The sequence below is a fragment of the Anser brachyrhynchus genome (genome assembly GCF_964034855.1).
Source record: "Anser brachyrhynchus genome assembly, chromosome: 7".
Taxonomy (NCBI): domain Eukaryota; kingdom Metazoa; phylum Chordata; class Aves; order Anseriformes; family Anatidae; genus Anser; species Anser brachyrhynchus.
The window spans coordinates 1,010,180-1,023,440 of NC_137701.1; positions in this window are offsets into that span (position 1 = coordinate 1,010,180).

A 13,261-nucleotide genomic window follows, 5' to 3' on the forward strand; every position below is an offset into this window, starting at 1 on the left:
CTCTGGACTCACTGCAGTGCATCCGCAGTGGTGCCATTGTACTCTCTGGACTCACTGCACTGCATCCCCAGTGGTGCCAGTGCACTCTCTGGACTCACTGCACTGCATCCCCAGTGGTGCCAGTGCACTCACTGGATTCCCTGCATTGCATCCCCAGTGGTGCCAGTGCACTCTCTGGACTCACTGCACTGCATCCCCAGTGGTGCCAGAGCACTCTGCGGACTCACTGTACTGCATCCCCAGTGGTGACAGTGCACTCTCTGGACTCACTGCAGTGCATCCCCATTGGTGCCAGTGCACTCTCTGGACTCACTGCAGTGCATCCCCAGTGGTGCCAGTGCACTCTCTGGACTCACTGCAGTGCATCCCCAGTGGTGCCAGTGCAGTCTCTGGAGTAACTGCAGTGCATCCCCACTGGTGCCAAAGCACTCTCTGGACTCACTGCACTGCATCCCCAGTGGTGCCACTGCACTCTCTGCACTCACTTCTCTGCATTCCCAGTGGTGCGAGTGAAGTCTCTGGACTCACTGCACTGCATCCACAGTGGTGCCAGTGCACTCTCTGGACTCACTGCAGTGCATCCCCAGTGGTGCCAGTGCACTCTCTGGACTCACTGCAATGCAACCCCAGTGGTGCCAGTGCACTCTCTGGACTCACTGCACTGCATCCCCAGTGGTGCCAGTGCACTCACTGGATTCACTGCACTGTATCCCCAGTGGTGCCAGTGCACTCTCTGGACTCACTGAAGTGCATCCCCTGTGGTGCCAGTACACTCACTGGACTCACTGCACTGCATCCCCAGTGGTGCCAGTGCACTCTCTGGACTCACTAAACTGCATCACCAGTGGTGCCTCTGCACTCTCTGGACTCACTGCACTGCTTCCCCAGGGGTGCCAGTGCACTCACTGGACTCACTGCACTGCATCCCCAGTGGTGCCAGTGCACTCTCTGGACTCACTGAAGTGCATTCTCAGTGGTGCCAGTGCACTCTATGGACTCACTGCACTGCTTCCCCAGTGGTGCCAGTGCACTCTCTGGACTCACTGCACTGCATCCCCAGTGGTGCCAGTGCACTCACTGGACTCACTGCAGTGCATCCCCACTGGTGCCAGTGCACTCTCTGGACTCACTGCACTGCATCCCCAGTGGTGCCAGTGCACTCTCTGAACTCACTGCACTGCATCCCCAGTGGTTCCAGCGCACTCTCTGGACTCACTGCACTGCATCCCCAGTGGTGCTAGTGCACTCTGTGGACTCACTAAACTGCATCCCCAGTGGTGCCAGTGCACTCTCTGGACTCACTGTACTGCACCCCCAGTGGTGCCAGTGCACTCACTGGACTGACTGCACTGCATCCCCAGTGGTGCCAGTGCAGTCTCTGGAGTAACTGCACTGCATCCCCACTGGTGCCAAAGCACTCTCTGGACTCACTGCACTGCATCCCCAGTGGTGCCAGTGCACTCTCTGGACTCACTGGACACATCCCCAGTGGTGCCAGTGCACTCTCTGGACTCACTGCAGTGCATCCCCAGTGGTGCCAGTGCACTCTCTGGACTCACTGCACTGCATCCCCAGTGGTGCCAGTGCACTCTCTGGACTCACTGCAGTGCATCCCCAGTGGTGCCAGTGCACTCTCTGGACTCACTGCACTGCATCCCCAGTGGTGTCAGTGCACTCTCTGGACTCACTGAAGTGCATCCCCAGTTGTGCCAGTGCACTCTCTGGACTCAATGCACTGCATCCCCAGTGGTGCCAGTGCACTCTCTGGACTCACTGCACTGCATCCCCAGTGGTGCCAGTGCAATCTCTGGACTCACTGAAGTGCATCCCCAGTGGTGCCAGTGCACTCTCTGGACTCACTGCACTGCATCCCCAGTGGTGCCAGTGCACTCTCTGGACTCACTGCACTGCATCCCCAGTGCTGCCAGTGCACTCTCTGGACTCACTGCACTGCATCCCCAGTGGTGCCAGTGCACTCTCTGGACTCACTGCACTGCATCCCCAGTGCTGCCAGTGCACTCTCTGGACTCACTGCACTGCATCCCCACTGGTGCCAGTGCACTCTCTGGACTCACTGAAGTGCATCCCCAGTTGTGCCAGTGCACTCTCTGGACTCACTGCACTGCATCCCCAGTGGTGCCAGTGCACTCTCTGGACTCACTGCACTGCATCCCCACTGGTGCCAGTGCAATATCTGAACTCACTGTAGTGCATCCCCAGTGGTGCCAGTGCACTCTCTGGACTCACTGCAGTGCATCCCCAGTGGTGCCAGTGCACTCACTGGACTCACTGCAGTGCATCCCCACTGGTGCCAGTGCACTCTCTGGACTCACTGCACTGCATCCCCAGTGGTGCCAGTGCACTCTCTGGACTCACTGCACTGCAGCCCCATTGGTGCCAGTGCACTCTCTGGACTCACTGCACTGCATCACAGGTAGTGCCAGTGCACTCTCTGGACTCACTGCACTGCATCCCCAGTGGTGCCAGTGCGCTCTCTGGACTCACTGCACTGCATTCCCAGTGGTGCCAGTGCGCTCTCTGGACTCACTGCACTGCATCCCCAGTGGTGCCAGTGCACTCTCTGCACTCACTTCTCTGCATTCCCAGTGGTGCCAGTGAAGTCTCTGGACTCACTGCACTGCATCCCCAGTGGTGCCAGTGCACTCTCTGGACTCACTGCACTGCATCCCCAGTGGTGCCAGTGCACTCTCTGGACTCACTGCAGTGCATCCGCAGTGGTGCCATTGTACTCTCTGGACTCACTGCACTGCATCCCCAGTGGTGCCAGTGCACTCTCTGGACTCACTGCACTGCATCCCCAGTGGTGCCAGTGCACTCACTGGATTCCCTGCATTGCATCCCCAGTGGTGCCAGTGCACTCTCTGGACTCACTGCACTGCATCCCCAGTGGTGCCAGAGCACTCTGCGGACTCACTGTACTGCATCCCCAGTGGTGACAGTGCACTCTCTGGACTCACTGCAGTGCATCCCCATTGGTGCCAGTGCACTCTCTGGACTCACTGCAGTGCATCCCCAGTGGTGCCAGTGCACTCTCTGGACTCACTGCAGTGCATCCCCAGTGGTGCCAGTGCAGTCTCTGGAGTAACTGCAGTGCATCCCCACTGGTGCCAAAGCACTCTCTGGACTCACTGCACTGCATCCCCAGTGGTGCCACTGCACTCTCTGCACTCACTTCTCTGCATTCCCAGTGGTGCGAGTGAAGTCTCTGGACTCACTGCACTGCATCCACAGTGGTGCCAGTGCAATCTCTGGACTCACTGCAGTGCATCCCCAGTTGTGCCAGTGCACTCTCTGGACTCAATGCACTGCATCCCCAGTGGTGCCAGTGCACTCTCTGGACTCACTGCACTGCATCCCCAGTGGTGCCAGTGCAATCTCTGGACTCACTGAAGTGCATCCCCAGTGGTGCCAGTGCACTCTCTGGACTCACTGCACTGCATCCCCAGTGGTGCCAGTGCACTCTCTGGACTCACTGCACTGCATCCCCAGTGGTGCCAGTGCACTCTCTGGACTCACTGCACTGCATCCCCAGTGGTGCCAGTGCACTCTCTGGACTCACTGCACTGCATCCCCAGTGCTGCCAGTGCACTCTCTGGACTCACTGCACTGCATCCCCACTGGTGCCAGTGCACTCTCTGGACTCACTGAAGTGCATCCCCAGTTGTGCCAGTGCACTCTCTGGACTCACTGCACTGCATCCCCAGTGGTGCCAGTGCACTCTCTGGACTCACTGCACTGCATCCCCACTGGTGCCAGTGCAATATCTGAACTCACTGTAGTGCATCCCCAGTGGTGCCAGTGCACTCTCTGGACTCACTGCAGTGCATCCCCAGTGGTGCCAGTGCACTCACTGGACTCACTGCAGTGCATCCCCACTGGTGCCAGTGCACTCTCTGGACTCACTGCACTGCATCCCCAGTGGTGCCAGTGCACTCTCTGGACTCACTGCACTGCAGCCCCATTGGTGCCAGTGCACTCTCTGGACTCACTGCACTGCATCACAGGTAGTGCCAGTGCACTCTCTGGACTCACTGCACTGCATCCCCAGTGGTGCCAGTGCGCTCTCTGGACTCACTGCACTGCATTCCCAGTGGTGCCAGTGCGCTCTCTGGACTCACTGCACTGCATCCCCAGTGGTGCCAGTGCACTCTCTGCACTCACTTCTCTGCATTCCCAGTGGTGCCAGTGAAGTCTCTGGACTCACTGCACTGCATCCCCAGTGGTGCCAGTGCACTCTCTGGACTCACTGCACTGCATCCCCAGTGGTGCCAGTGCACTCTCTGGACTCACTGCAGTGCATCCGCAGTGGTGCCATTGTACTCTCTGGACTCACTGCACTGCATCCCCAGTGGTGCCAGTGCACTCTCTGGACTCACTGCACTGCATTCCCAGTGGTGCCAGTGCACTCACTGGATTCCCTGCATTGCATCCCCAGTGGTGCCAGTGCACTCTCTGGACTCACTGCACTGCATCCCCAGTGGTGCCAGAGCACTCTGCGGACTCACTGTACTGCATCCCCAGTGGTGACAGTGCACTCTCTGGACTCACTGCAGTGCATCCCCATTGGTGCCAGTGCACTCTCTGGACTCACTGCAGTGCATCCCCAGTGGTGCCAGTGCACTCTCTGGACTCACTGCAGTGCATCCCCAGTGGTGCCAGTGCAGTCTCTGGAGTAACTGCAGTGCATCCCCACTGGTGCCAAAGCACTCTCTGGACTCACTGCACTGCATCCCCAGTGGTGCCACTGCACTCTCTGCACTCACTTCTCTGCATTCCCAGTGGTGCGAGTGAAGTCTCTGGACTCACTGCACTGCATCCACAGTGGTGCCAGTGCAATCTCTGGACTCACTGCAGTGCATCCCCAGTGGTGCCAGTGCACTCTCTGGACTCACTGCACTGCATCCCCAGTGGTGCCAGTGCACTCTCTGGACTCAATGCAGTGCATCCCCAGTGGTGCCAGTGCACTCTCTGGACTCACTGCAGTGCATCCCCAGTGGTGCCAGTGCACTCTCTGGACTCACTGCAATGCAACCCCAGTGGTGCCAGTGCACTCTCTGGACTCACTGCACTGCATCCCCAGTGGTGCCAGTGCACTCACTGGATTCACTGCACTGTATCCCCAGTGGTGCCAGTGCACTCTCTGGACTCACTGAAGTGCATCCCCTGTGGTGCCAGTACACTCACTGGACTCACTGCACTGCATCCCCAGTGGTGCCAGTGCACTCTCTGGACTCACTAAACTGCATCACCAGTGGTGCCTCTGCACTCTCTGGACTCACTGCACTGCTTCCCCAGGGGTGCCAGTGCACTCACTGGACTCACTGCACTGCATCCCCAGTGGTGCCAGTGCACTCTCTGGACTCACTGAAGTGCATTCTCAGTGGTGCCAGTGCACTCTATGGACTCACTGCACTGCTTCCCCAGTGGTGCCAGTGCACTCTCTGGACTCACTGCACTGCATCCCCAGTGGTGCCAGTGCACTCACTGGACTCACTGCAGTGCATCCCCACTGGTGCCAGTGCACTCTCTGGACTCACTGCACTGCATCCCCAGTGGTGCCAGTGCACTCTCTGGACTCACTGCACTGCATCCCCAGTGGTTCCAGCGCACTCTCTGGACTCACTGCACTGCATCCCCAGTGGTGCTAGTGCACCCTTTGGACTCACTAAACTGCATCCCCAGTGGTGCCAGTGCACTCTCTGGACTCACTGTACTGCACCCCCAGTGGTGCCAGTGCACTCACTGGACTGACTGCACTGCATCCCCAGTGGTGCCAGTGCAGTCTCTGGAGTAACTGCACTGCATCCCCACTGGTGCCAAAGCACTCTCTGGACTCACTGCACTGCATCCCCAGTGGTGCCAGTGCACTCTCTGGACTCACTGGACACATCCCCAGTGGTTCCAGTGCACTCTCTGGACTCACTGCAGTGCATCCCCAGTGGTGCCAGTGCACTCTCTGGACTCACTGCACTGCATCCCCAGTGGTGCCAGTGCACTCTCTGGACTCACTGCAGTGCATCCCCAGTGGTGCCAGTGCACTCTCTGGACTCACTGCACTGCATCCCCAGTGGTGTCAGTGCACTCTCTGGACTCACTGAAGTGCATCCCCAGTTGTGCCAGTGCACTCTCTGGACTCAATGCACTGCATCCCCAGTGGTGCCAGTGCACTCTCTGGACTCACTGCACTGCATCCCCAGTGGTGCCAGTGCAATCTCTGGACTCACTGAAGTGCATCCCCAGTGGTGCCAGTGCACTCTCTGGACTCACTGCACTGCATCCCCAGTGGTGCCAGTGCACTCTCTGGACTCACTGTACTGCATCACCAGTGGTGCCAGTGCACTCTCTGGACTCACTGCAGTGCATTCCCAGTGGTGCCAGTGCACTCTTTGGACTCACTGCACTGCAGCCCCATTGGTGCCAGTGCACTCTCTGGACTCACTGCACTGCATCACAGGTGGTGCCAGTGCACTCTCTGGACTCACTGCACTGCATCCCCAGTGGTGCCACTGCACTCTCTGGACTCACTGCACTGCATCCCCGGTGGTGCCAGTGCACTCTCAGGACTCACTGCAGTGCATCCCCAGTGGTGCCAGTGCACTCTCTGGACTCACTGCACTGCATCCCCAGTGGTGCCAGTGCAGTCTCTGGAGTAACTGCAGTGCATCCCCACTGGTGCCAAAGCACTCTCTGGACTCACTGCAGTGCATCCCCAGTGGTGCCACTGCACTCTCTGGACTCACTGCAGTGCATCCCCAGTGGTGCCAGTGCACTCTCTGGACTCATTGAAGTGCATTCTCAGTGGTGCCAGTGCACTCTCTGGACTCACTGCAGTGCATGCCCAGTGGTGCCAGTACACTCACTGGACTCACTGCACTGCATCCCCAGTGGTGCCAGTGCACTCTGTGGACTCACTGCAGTGCATCCCCAGTGGTGCCAGTGCACTCTCTGGACTCACTTCACTGCTTCCCCAGTGGTGCTAGTGCACTCACTGGACTCACTGCAGTGCATCCCCACTGGTGCCAGTGCACTCTCTGGACTCAATGCACTGCATCCCCAGTGGTGCCAGTGCACTCTCTGGACTCACTGCACTGCATCCCCAGTGGTGCCAGTGCAATCTCTGGACTCACTGAAGTGCATCCCCAGTGGTGCCAGTGCACTCTCTGGAGTCACTGCACTGCATCCCCAGTGGTGCCAGTGCACTCTCTGGACTCACTGTACTGCATCACCAGTGGTGCCAGTGCACTCTCTGGACTCACTGCAGTGCATTCCCAGTGGTGCCAGTGCACTCTTTGGACTCACTGCACTGCAGCCCCATTGGTGCCAGTGCACTCTCTGGACTCACTGCACTGCATCACAGGTGGTGCCAGTGCACTCTCTGGGCTCACTGCACTGCATCCCCAGTGGTGCCAGTGCACTCTCTGCACTCACTGCAGTGCATCCCCAGTGGTGCCAGTGCACTCTCTGGACTCACTGCAGTGCATCCCCAGTGGTGCCAGTGCACTCTCTGGACTCACTGCACTGCATCCCCAGTGGTGCCAGTGCAGTCTCTGGAGTAACTGCAGTGCATCCCCACTGGTGCCAAAGCACTCTCTGGACTCACTGCAGTGCATCCCCAGTGGTGCCACTGCACTCTCTGGAGTCACTGCAGTGCATCCCCAGTGGTGCCAGTGCACTCTCTGGACTCATTGAAGTGCATTCTCAGTGGTGCCAGTGCACTCTCTGGACTCACTGCAGTGCATCCCCAGTGGTGCCAGTACACTCACTGGACTCACTGCACTGCATCCCCAGTGGTGCCAGTGCACTCTGTGGACTCACTGCAGTGCATCCCCAGTGGTGCCAGTGCACTCTCTGGACTCACTGCACTGCTTCCCCAGTGGTGCTAGTGCACTCACTGGACTCACTGCAGTGCATCCCCACTTGTGCCAGTGCACTCTCTGGGCTCACTGCAGTGCATCCCCAGTGGTGTCAGTGCACTCTCTGGACTCACTGCACTGCATCCCCAGTGGTGCCAGTGCTCTCTCTGGAGTCACAGCACTGCATCCCCAGTGGTGGCAGTGCAATCTCTGGACTCACTGCACTGCATCCCCAGTGGTGCCAGTGCACTCTCTGGACTCACTGCACTGCATCCCCGGTGGTGCCAGTGCAGTCTCTGGAGTAACTGTACTGCATACCCACTGGTGCCAGTGCACTCTCTGGACTCACTGTAGTGCATCCCCAGTGGTGCCAGTGCACTCTCTGGACTCACTGCAGTGCATCCCCAGTGGTGCCAGTGCACTCTCTGGACTCACTGCAGTGCATCCCCAGTGGTGCCACTGCACTCTCTGGACTCACTGCACTGAAGCCCCAGTGGTGCCAGTGCACTCTCTGGACTCAATGCACTGCATCCCCAGTGGTGCCAGTGCACTCTCTGGACTCACTGCAGGGCATCCCCAGTGGTGCCAGTGCACTCTCTGGACTCACTGCAGGGCATCCCCAGTGGTGCCAGTGCACTGTCTGGACTCACTGCAGTGCATCCCCAGTGGTGCCAGTGCACTCTCTGGACTCACTGTACTGCACCCCCAGTGGTGCCAGTGCACTCACTGGACTGACTGCACTGCATCCCCAGTGGTGCCAGTGCACTCACTGGACTCACTGGACACATCCCCAGTGGTGCCAGTGCACTCTCTGGACTCACTGCAGTGCATCCCCAGTGGTGCCAGTGCACTCTCTGGACTCACTGCACTGCATCCACACTCGTGCCAGTGTACTCTCTGGACTCACTGCAGTGCATTCCCAGTGGTGCCAGTGCACTCTCTGGACTCACTGCAGTGCATCCCCAGTGGTGCCAGTGCAATCTCTGGACTCACTGAAGTGCATCCCCAGTGGTGCCAGTGCACTCTCTGGACTCACTGCAGTGCATCCCCAGTGGTGCCAGTGCACTCTCTGGACTCACTGTACTGCATCACCAGTGGTGCCAGTGCACTCTCTGGACTCACTGCAGTGCATTCCCAGTGGTGCCAGTGCACTCTTTGGACTCACTGCACTGCAGCCCCATTGGTGCCAGTGCACTCTCTGGACTCACTGCACTGCATCACAGGTGGTGCCAGTGCACTCTCTGGACTCACTGCACTGCATCCCCAGTGGTGCCAGTGCACTCTCTGGACTCACTGCAGTGCATCCCCAGTGGTGCCAGTGCACTCTCAGGACTCACAGCACTGCATCCCCAGTGGTGCCAGTGCACTCTCTGGACTCACTGCACTGCATCCCCAGTGGTGCCAGTGCAGTCTCTGGAGTAACTGCAGTGCATCCCCACTGGTGCCAAAGCACTCTCTGGACTCACTGCAGTGCATCCCCAGTGGTGCCACTGCACTCTCTGGACTCACTGCAGTGCATCCCCAGTGGTGCCAGTGCACTCTCTGGACTCATTGAAGTGCATTCTCAGTGGTGCCAGTGCACTCTCTGGACTCACTGCAGTGCATCCCCAGTGGTGCCAGTACACTCACTGGACTCACTGCACTGCATCCCCAGTGGTGCCAGTGCACTCTGTGGACTCACTGCAGTGCATCCCCAGTGATGCCAGTGCACTCTCTGGACTCACTGCACTGCTTCCCCAGTGGTGCTAGTGCACTCACTGGACTCACTGCAGTGCATCCCCACTGGTGCCAGTGCACTCTCTGGGCTCACTGCAGTGCATCCCCAGTGGTGCCAGTGCACTCTCTGGACTCACTGCACTGCATCCCCAGTGGTGCCAGTGCTCTCTCTGGAGTCACAGCACTGCATCCCCAGTGGTGGCAGTGCAATCTCTGGACTCACTGCACTGCATCCCCAGTGGTGCCAGTGCACTCTCTGGACTCACTGCACTGCATCCCCAGTAGTGCCAGTGCACTCTCTGGAGTCACTGCACTGCATCCCCAGTGGTGCCAGTGCACTCTCTGGACTCACTGCACTGCATACCCACTGGTGCCAGTGCACTCTGTGGACTCACTGTACTGCATCCCCAGTGGTGCCAGTGCACTCTCTGGACTCACTGCAGTGCATCCCCAGTGGTGCCAGTGCACTCTCTGGACTCACAGCAGTGCATCCCCAGTGGTGCCAGTGCACTCTCTGGACTCACTGCACCGAAGCCCCAGTGGTGCCAGTGCACTCTCTGGACTCACTGCACTGCATCCCCAGTGGTGCCAGTGCACTCTCTGGGCTCACTGCAGTGCATCCCCAGTGGTGCCAGTGCACTCACTGGACTCACTGGACACATCCCCACTGGTGCCAGTGCACTCTCTGGACTCACTGCAGTGCATCCCCAGTGGTGCCAGTGCACTCTCTGGGCTCACTGCAGTGCATCCCCACTGGTGCCAGTGTACTCTCTGGACTCACTGCAGTGCATCCCCAGTGGTGCCAGTGCACTCTCTGGACTCACTGCACTGCATCCCCACTGGTGCCAGTGCACTCTCTGGACTCACTGAAGTGCATCCCCAGTTGTGCCAGTGCACTCTCTGGACTCACTGCACTGCATCCCCAGTGGTGCCAGTGCACTCTCTGGACTCACTGCACTGCATCCCCACTGGTGCCAGTGCAATATCTGAACTCACTGTAGTGCATCCCCAGTGGTGCCAGTGCACTCTCTGGACTCACTGCACTGCATCCCCACTGGTGCCAGTGCAATATCTGAACTCACTGTAGTGCATCCCCAGTGGTGCCAGTGCACTCACTGGACTCACTGCAGTGCATCCCCACTGGTGCCAGTGCACTCTCTGGACTCACTGCACTGCATCCCCAGTGGTGCCAGTGCACTCTCTGGACTCACTGCACTGCAGCCCCATTGGTGCCAGTGCACTCTCTGGACTCACTGCACTGCATCACAGGTAGTGCCAGTGCACTCTCTGGACTCACTGCACTGCATCCCCAGTGGTGCCAGTGCGCTCTCTGGACTCACTGCACTGCATCCCCAGTGGTGCCAGTGCGCTCTCTGGACTCACTGCACTGCATCCCCAGTGGTGCCAGTGCACTCTCTGCACTCACTTCTCTGCATTCCCAGTGGTGCCAGTGAAGTCTCTGGACTCACTGCACTGCATCCCCAGTGGTGCCAGTGCACTCTCTGGACTCACTGTACTGCACCCCCAGTGGTGCCAGTGCACTCACTGGACTGACTGCACTGCATCCCCAGTGGTGCCAGTGTACTCTCTGGACTCACTGCACTGCATCCCCACTGGTGCCAGTGTACTCTCTGGACTCAATGCACTGCATCCCCAGTGGTGCCAGTGCACTCACTGGACTCACTGGACACATCCCCAGTGGTGCCAGTGCACTCTCTGGACTCACTGCAGTGCATCCCCAGTGGTGCCAGTGCACTCTCTGGGCTCACTGCACTGCATCCCCACTGGTGCCAGTGTACTCTCTGGACTCACTGCAGTGCATCCCCAGTGTTGCCAGTGCACTCTCTGGACTTACTGCACTGCATCCCCACTGGTGCCAGTGCACTCTCTGGACTCACTGAAGTGCATCCCCAGTTGTGCCAGTGCACTCTCTGGACTCAATGCACTGCATCCCCAGTGGTGCCAGTGCACTCTCTGGACTCACTGCACTGCATCCCCAGTGGTGCCAGTGCAATCTCTGGACTCACTGTAGTGCATCCCCAGTGGTGCCAGTGCACTCTCTGGACTCACTGCAGTGCATCCCCACTGCTGCCAGTGCACTCTCTGGACTCACTGCACTGCATCCCCAGTGGTGCCAGTGCAATCTCTGGACTCACTGTAGTGCATCCCCAGTGGTGCCAGTGCACTCACTGGACTCACTGCAGTGCATCCCCACTGCTGCCAGTGCACTCTCTGGACTCACTGCACTGCATCCCCAGTGGTGCCAGTGCACTCTCTGGACTCACTGCACTGCAGCCCCATTGGTGCCAGTGCACTCTCTGGACTCACTGCACCGCATCACAGGTAGTGCCAGTGCACTCTCTGGACTCACTGCACTGCATCCCCAGTGGTGCCAGTGCGCTCTCTGGACTCACTGCACTGCATCCCCAGTGGTGCCAGTGCACTCTCTGCACTCACTTCTCTGCATTCCCAGTGGTGCCAGTGAAGTCTCTGGACTCACTGCACTGCATCCCCAGTGGTGCCAGTGCAATCTCTGGACTGACTGCACTGCATCCCCAGTGGTGCCAGTGCACTCTGTGGACTCACTGCAGTGCATCCCCAGTGGTGCCAGTGCACTCTCTGGACTCACTGCAGTGCATCCCCAGTGGTGCAAGTGCACTCTCTCGAGTCACTACACTACATCCCCAGTGGTGCCAGTGCACTCACTGGACTCACTGTACTGCATCATCTGTGGTGCCAGTGCACTCTCTGGACTCACTGCAATGCATCCCCAGTGGTGCCAGTGCACTCTCTGGACTCACTGCACTGCATCCCCAGTGGTGCCAGTGCACTCTCTGGACTCACTGCACTGTATCCCCAGTGGTGCCAGTGCACTCTCTGGACTCACTGCACTGCATCCCCCGTGGTGCCAGTTTACTCTGTGGACTCACTGCACTGCATCCCCAGTGGTGCCAGAGCACTCTGCGGACTCACTGTACTGCATCCCCTGTAGTGACAGTGCACTCTCTGGACTCACTGCAGTGCATCCCCAGTGGTGCCAGTGCACTCTCTGGACTCACTGCACTGCATCCCCAGTAGTGCCAGTGCACTCTCTGGACTCACTGCACTGCATCCCCAGTGGTGCCAGTGCACTCACTGGATTCCCTGCATTGCATCCCCAGTGGTGCCAGTGCACTCTCTGGACTCACTGCACTGCATCCCCAGTGGTGCCAGAGCACTCTGCGGACTCACTGTACTGCATCCCCAGTGGTGACAGTGCACTCTCTGGACTCACTGCAGTGCATCCCCATTGGTGCCAGTGCACTCTCTGGACTCACTGCAGTGCATCCCCAGTGGTGCCAGTGCACTCTCTGGACTCACTGCAGTGCATCCCCAGTGGTGCCAGTGCAGTCTCTGGAGTAACTGCAGTGCATCCCCACTGGTGCCAAAGCACTCTCTGGACTCACTGCAGTGCATCCCCAGTGGTGCCACTGCACTCTCTGGACTCACTGCAGTGCATCCCCAGTGGTGCCAGTGCACTCTCTGGACTCACTAAACTGCATCCCCAGTGGTGCCACTGCACTCTCTGGACTCACTGCACTGCTTCCCCAGTGGTGACAGTGCACTCACTGGACTCACTGCACTGCATCCCCACTGGTGCCAGTGCACTCTCTGGGCTCACTGCAGTGCAT